Here is a 6537-nt window from a genome sequence, read left to right as displayed (position 1 = left end):
TACTTCAAAATGAGAAGTATTTATACAAAAAATGTTACAAAATATCTCAGAACAATTTGAGATTTCATTAAGGAAATAAAAATATCTTCAAGCATGAAGATAGAAATAGATGGAAAACTGCATCATATTGTCCCTCTTTTTGTGGTAGTGTTGGTTGTTGTATTTGAATTTGAGCCCTTTTAGGCTAGCTGATTGTGTACGCTGGAATCATATTGGTCTTTGGTTTTTTACTGATACTCTTTAACCTGCTATTCTTTGACCCTGTTTACCTGTTTCATCTGGTTGCCATTCAGATTTATTGTTGTAACTTATAGTAAATCTGTCATTTTCTCCCACCATTCATTTTCAGGTAATTTTACTTTGAGCATCCTTCTATAGATCTCGTCTGCCTCATTGTATTTGGAAAAATTTGGCTTGGTGACAAATAGATGTTTCACCTCATGCTCTAGGAAAAACAGATTTTCTAAAGTATCATACAGTACTTTCCCTGTTGGCAAGGCTTTGGTTCCCGAAGTGCTTGCCTGTTCCTTGGAAAACTTCCTTAATTTGTCAACGTAATTCAATTGGGTCATTAGCTTGTCATGGATGACCATACGACTTAGAAGGCCTTTATCCCTCAAAATTTGAAACTTTACCATGAATCTGTCAATGCCCACCTGCATGTTATGGCATTTTTCCTCTAGGTTTAGCATACGGTTTCTTTTAGAAATAACCTTTTTGACTTCTATGATGGCTTCAATTTTGTTCTCCACACCAAGCTCATTTAGTTCATTCCTGTTCTTGCTGTTCAAGAAATGGATGAGTCAATTAGCATCCTCAAGCTAGTCTCCTAAGTCTTCCTTTACCTTTTGAATTGCTTCGGTGGCCACTTTCACCAGTTCTGTTTGCTCAAATATTACTTGAATTGATGGCCAAATATCATTGACAGAGTCAATGATATTGGCCCAGAGCATCTCCTTAGTTTGTCCTAGTGGCTTTTGTAGAGTTAAATCCTTCTCTAGGACCTTAATCTTTTCACCCATTCTTAAGGCTTTCTGTGTTTCTTCCTTCTACTGTATTTGGGCAAGCTTGCAGTCAGTTTCCAAGCTTGCCACTTTCTCCTTAAGCCTCTTAAGTTATGTGGCCTAGATGGACATTTCCTCCATGGCTTTCACTAGCTTTGCTCTCTTATCTATTGAAGTACCTGATGTTGTAGGCTTAGTTGTGATTGGCAGTGTTGTGGCAGGTGGAGCTGTTGGTGCTAAGGATGTTCCCAGTGTTGAGGGAACTGCAGTTGTTACTGTGGGAATGGCAGTTGTAGAAGTGGTGGCCAGTTCACTTTGTTTGAACTGAATTAGTGTGTCCAATTCTTTCTCTGTTTCTTTCAACTGGTCATTTAGCTTTAGGAGCAAGTCCATAAGCTCGTCTTGTCCTTTTTGGGTCTCTATGACTTCTGTTGTATGTGGGTGATGCAATGGAGGAATCTTAAGTTGCTAATTCAAAGCAACTATGTCATCATTTTTCTTTTTGATCAAACTTTTAGTGGCCTTCACATCATTGGGATCATGTCCCAACTTAATGATTAAGTCCTCTAAGAACTTGATTCTGGTGTCCTTTTCATGTGAAGAGGCCTTTTCCAATTGGAATTGAGTTGATATGTTATTTATGGAATTCTGCAATTGATGAGCTGCAATGGATTTCCCTGTCAAGGTGGAGTAAATCATCTCCCCAGTCTGTTTGTGCAGCTCAATCTGGTTGATAGGATGTATGTCCTTTGCTAGCACTTCAAAATCTATCTTTTGGAAGTCAGTTGATGTCCTTGGTTGTTGAGTAGTGGGCTTCATAAAAGTAATCTACATTTTGCCCTCTTTCACATCATACATTGGCATTAGCCTTATCTGGTTTGTAGATGCCATCTTAAGGTACTGTGCGTAAGTTTGGGCTTTTAGCCTCTCATTCCTGGCCTTTATATCTTTGTATCTTTCTCTAATGTCTTGATCTCTGTCAGCTGGCATCCTAAAGGAGGACACTTCAGCACTCTGTTGGCTTTCCAACATCTGAGTGTTTGATGTGGAAGGCTCTAGTGTGCCCCCAGAAGGAGTGGCAGGCCTGCTTCTTTCTCTTTCCTTGCTGGTGGCCCCCACTGTTTCTTCCATGAATATCTATTCTTAAATAGGATTTAACCTCTACCTTTTGACTAGGCTGGTTTCTGTATATGTTTGTATGGTTGTTGTGCCTGATGTAGTGGCCTCTTCCCTATTCCTTTTGAGGCTTTTCTCCTCGTTTAGAGGAGTTTTCAAGTTAGGGGGAGTACTCATAGTGGGATACTTTATACCTGTTTGACCTAGTTCCTATGATATGTCTGGCTGCTCTGACTCTTCTTCTATATGAGATTCACTTTGTACCTATGATTCTCCCTGGGCCTGTGATTCAATTTATGCTTGTGATTCTATTTGGACTTGAGATTCTCCTGGAACCTGTAGGAAAGAACCTTAATTAAGACTTTTCTCTAAATCAATTAGAGAATTTTCAACTACTACTTCAGTGCTTTACCTTTCTACTAAAGTATTCTCCACCCATTCTAATTGGTTTGCATATTTCTCTATCTCAGGGATTCAGTGGTGAATGTAGGGAGCCATCTTGTTTTTATGTCTTCTATTGCAAATGAAGTCACAGGGGTCATATCTCCATATGAAGCTTTGTTTTATTTTGAGTCTCTAAAGGATCTCTTTTGATTCTCTTCCAGCTTCTCTGCTATTGCATACAAAGGGGCCTAGTTGATCTTTGATTCTGAGATGGGCCTTCTTTTTGGCCTTAACAAAATGTACCTCATCTAAGTTGATTATTTTCTTGTAGTACTCCAGAGCAAATAACCTCATTGGGAGGTATCCAGGTAGTTTATATGGGGCCAAATCACAGCCATAGATCCTAATTTTCATGTGATTTTGGTACAAGTACCAATCTCCCACTTTGTGTTGTTTTGATAGTTGAAGGACCCTCATGATATATGAACTGATTCTTGGAGGACTTCCTAGCAGCATGGTCACTATTGGATGTCCAAAAAGATCAATGAAATCAGTGTATGGATAAGGGGAATCATGCTTATGTATCAAAGGAGTCCAAAAAATTATTGACCTAGGATGACCTTTAGTGTCAAGCTTTTGGAGAGTGAAAGGGAACTTGTCAGCTTGGTAATATAAGAAAAGGTGGTACAAAACTAAAGAATACTTAAACACTCTTTCATTACTCATTCTCAGAAATTGTTCATGCATCTTATTAGCTATGTACCTGGCATACTTATACATGACAATAGGGAGTTGTCCTGGAGTGAAAATGGACGTGAAGGCTAAGATGATTTCATCTATGTATTCAGTAGTTGTATAGCCTAAAAGACAAGAGATCATTGCTACTATATCCTGACCAAATGGGGAAAATATGGTAGCCACATATGGGGGAGGGTATTTTGGGATGTGATTTTCCTCCCTGATGAAGGTTTGGAGCATTTCAGCAAGTTTGGCAGTGGTAAGCTTGGGGAATCTATCTAGTACGTCTCCAATTGAAATAGGGGTTAAGTTCTAACCTGGTTGTAGTTGGAGGATTTCATTGATTGAATCAACAATGATGGTGAAAAGTATGGTGTGGTCAGGGAACATCACTGCTCTTTGACTGGGAATGTAGTTTGCATGGAAATGATGGAAAATCTCTGGAAAGATGTGCACCTCAGGGAATTGGTATTTGGGAAAATTAGACTCCCAAAGACCTATTTTATTGGCGTGGTTGAGGTGTTGGTCTCTATATCGACAATACAGTTTGATAGGGGATTCATGGACAGAGGTGTCCTTGGTTTGGAAATCTTTATCAACAAGAGGAAGATGGTCCAGGTCCAGGTGAGGAGCAGTGATTGGCCTGACATCCATGGCAATTGGGACAACCATTCTTAGTTCTTGTGGATTTAAGAATGGGGGAAACCAAATTTCAGTCTTTGAGGTAATGGGGGTTTAATTCCAGGTGGGTTTTATTTAAATTTCCTTTTAATTTCAATTAAGAAAAATTCAGAGACTGGTTTGGAAATTTAATAGGGCTTTCAATGGATTCTAGCTTAAATACCTGGAATTGATGTAAACATGGTGTGAACTAGGTAACTATAAATTCTGAATGGTTGAAAAGGCGTCAATCAGGCTCGAAGGCAATCTGGGAGCTTTTGGTGTCTTTAGAGTGTAGGTGTACGTGGGTTGATGGCTTTCAACGTTCATAGGTGTGTGCATGGAAAATTACAGTTAAAACGATAAAAACAATGATTTGGGGCTTTTTTGGATTTATGCACAAAAAGTTAATTTGGCAGGTATGGGTGAATAGTGAATGTTTGTCGCATAGCAGAATGAACAGTGACAGTTTTTGTGGGTAGCGGGCTGGCAGTAAGTGGTTTACTTCGCACAGCCTTTGGGCCCTTGGCAGTATTGAGGGGAGGCCACCCGATTCCACTCATCGAGCGCCACGTTGCCTCGGGGACCCAGCGGAAACCAACCCATTTCGGGTAGGTATCTTTCGGACTTTGGGCCCTCCCGAAATCAACGTGGGCCATCAGATGGGGAGGGGGGAGATTGTGTGGTGGTTGGGTGCGGGAGTTGCACGGAGGGTAATGGAGGGGTCGGGCGGGCATTTAAACATGGTGGTTTTAGTTTAATGAAGGGTTAAGGTGGGGATTAAAATATCAGACGAGTTTTGATTGGTTAATGGGTTGACTTTAAATAAATGCAGATCGATTAATTATATCATTTTTCGGGGTTGGGTAATATAAATTTTATATTTCAAACTTAGGGGTAGGGATATTAATATTAAATGGGTTTAATAAAATTTACGGGAAATGGGTTTTTTCGGCAATTAACATATAAATAATGTTAAAATTTAATATGAAAATTGCGGGGGATAAATGAAATGCGCTAAGCATAATGTGTTTTTGTAATTCCGTTTGATTTTTACATAGAACATTATAACTTAATCTAAGTGCATTTTGTGGGTTTTTCATAAAAAAGGGGTATCCCTGGGGGTGACTGCTTTTCCTTAGGAAAATGGTATTTTAACCTTAGGAAAGGGATTTATTAGGGGAAAATGAATGAATTAAAGGGGGTGAATGTTTGTGAGGGGATTTTAGTACTTAAGATCTATAAGTCAATGGGCCAAGGGTCCGGTCCCTCTAGAAGTCAGAGAAATGCTCTGAGTCCCTTTGACTTAAGATTTTGGGTATTTCAACCTTAGTGTGGGAAATTAGTTAAGTAAAGGGTGAAATGAGTGATGGGAAATTAGTTAATTTGACTTTGTGAACTTTATGCCAGTCCAATTTCTCATTCATACTTAGAACTTTCATGATGAGGGTAATAAATATGTGTTTGTCTAACAATCATCACAATTCTACAACCTTTCTTCTACTTACCCATCTACTCATCCTACCATTTCTACTTCTCTTTATTAGGGTGCATTTAAGCTAGCAAACCCTTATCAAATATTTTCTTTTCTTTACAATGGTAATCTAGCTAAATCTAACCTTATCACATCCAAGGGCTCAGATTAAATAGTTGAACTCCTTTTTATTTCCTCTAGCTAATCTACATATCTGCCAAGATTACACTGTTTGGTCAGATTTTTATTCTCTATCTATAAACATGAAATTGAAACATGAAATTGAAACATGAAATGGCCAATTTTAAACATTTTGACTATCATGGATTGTGGCATAGGTTACAAACTGCACATAATCATTTATTCCGCATAAAAAGTAAATAGTAGTGGCATTTTGACTAGCACACTTTCATGGTCTTTTCTTTTCTTGGGGTTCATATTTTTCATCTTTTTTTACCTTTTTGTTCTTTTTGTCCTTTGATTTTTCTTTTAGGACATACCCTCTTTATATTTTTCAATTTCTTAAATATGGGAAACATTTGCAAAAAAGCAAAGGTATGTACATATTATAGGTTTAATCTCAGCCATTCAAAAATTATGACTCCTATTGGTATAGGAACCTAATAGTACCTTCGAACCAAGTGAAATTTTTGAGCAGTATCCATCCAATGAAAGTGCATGGATCATTGCAGCTTAATATTTACACCATGAAAATATTCTGAATAAAATAAGATGGTGGATTTGCTTGCATAAATCTGAAACTCAAATGAACATTTCAAGTTTGAAAGAGCATAAAAAAGAATTGAACTGATATTTTGGTTTGAAGCAACACATGCCTCTTGCTTTTTGCCTCCCCACTAGAAGACTTTGCATACACTAACAATGCATGCCAAGGAGCTTCGAAAGAAGAAATGTCAACAACAACTCTCCTCCAACATTGGGCTACTCCCAACAAACCTCTTATGAAAATTATGATCTTGGGTGTTGACCAATCAACAATGGCATCCAACTTGGAGAGGCTTGCCTTCAACTTACCTCCTCCAATATCATGACCCAAATGCATCAAAGAAGTGAAACCCAACTTTTACTTTGATATCTTCAAAACATCAAACAATTTTCCTTCATAGATGACATGTGCATAAGAAAAATTTCTAAACATGT

This window comes from Pinus tabuliformis, chromosome 7 (genome assembly GCF_031772625.1).
Source record: "Pinus tabuliformis cultivar Carrire ecotype Pingquan chromosome 7, CPIR1, whole genome shotgun sequence".
Classification (NCBI taxonomy): Eukaryota; Viridiplantae; Streptophyta; class Pinopsida; order Pinales; family Pinaceae; genus Pinus; species Pinus tabuliformis.
The sequence above is the reverse complement of the archived record's forward strand: the minus strand, read 5'-3'. Positions refer to the sequence as shown.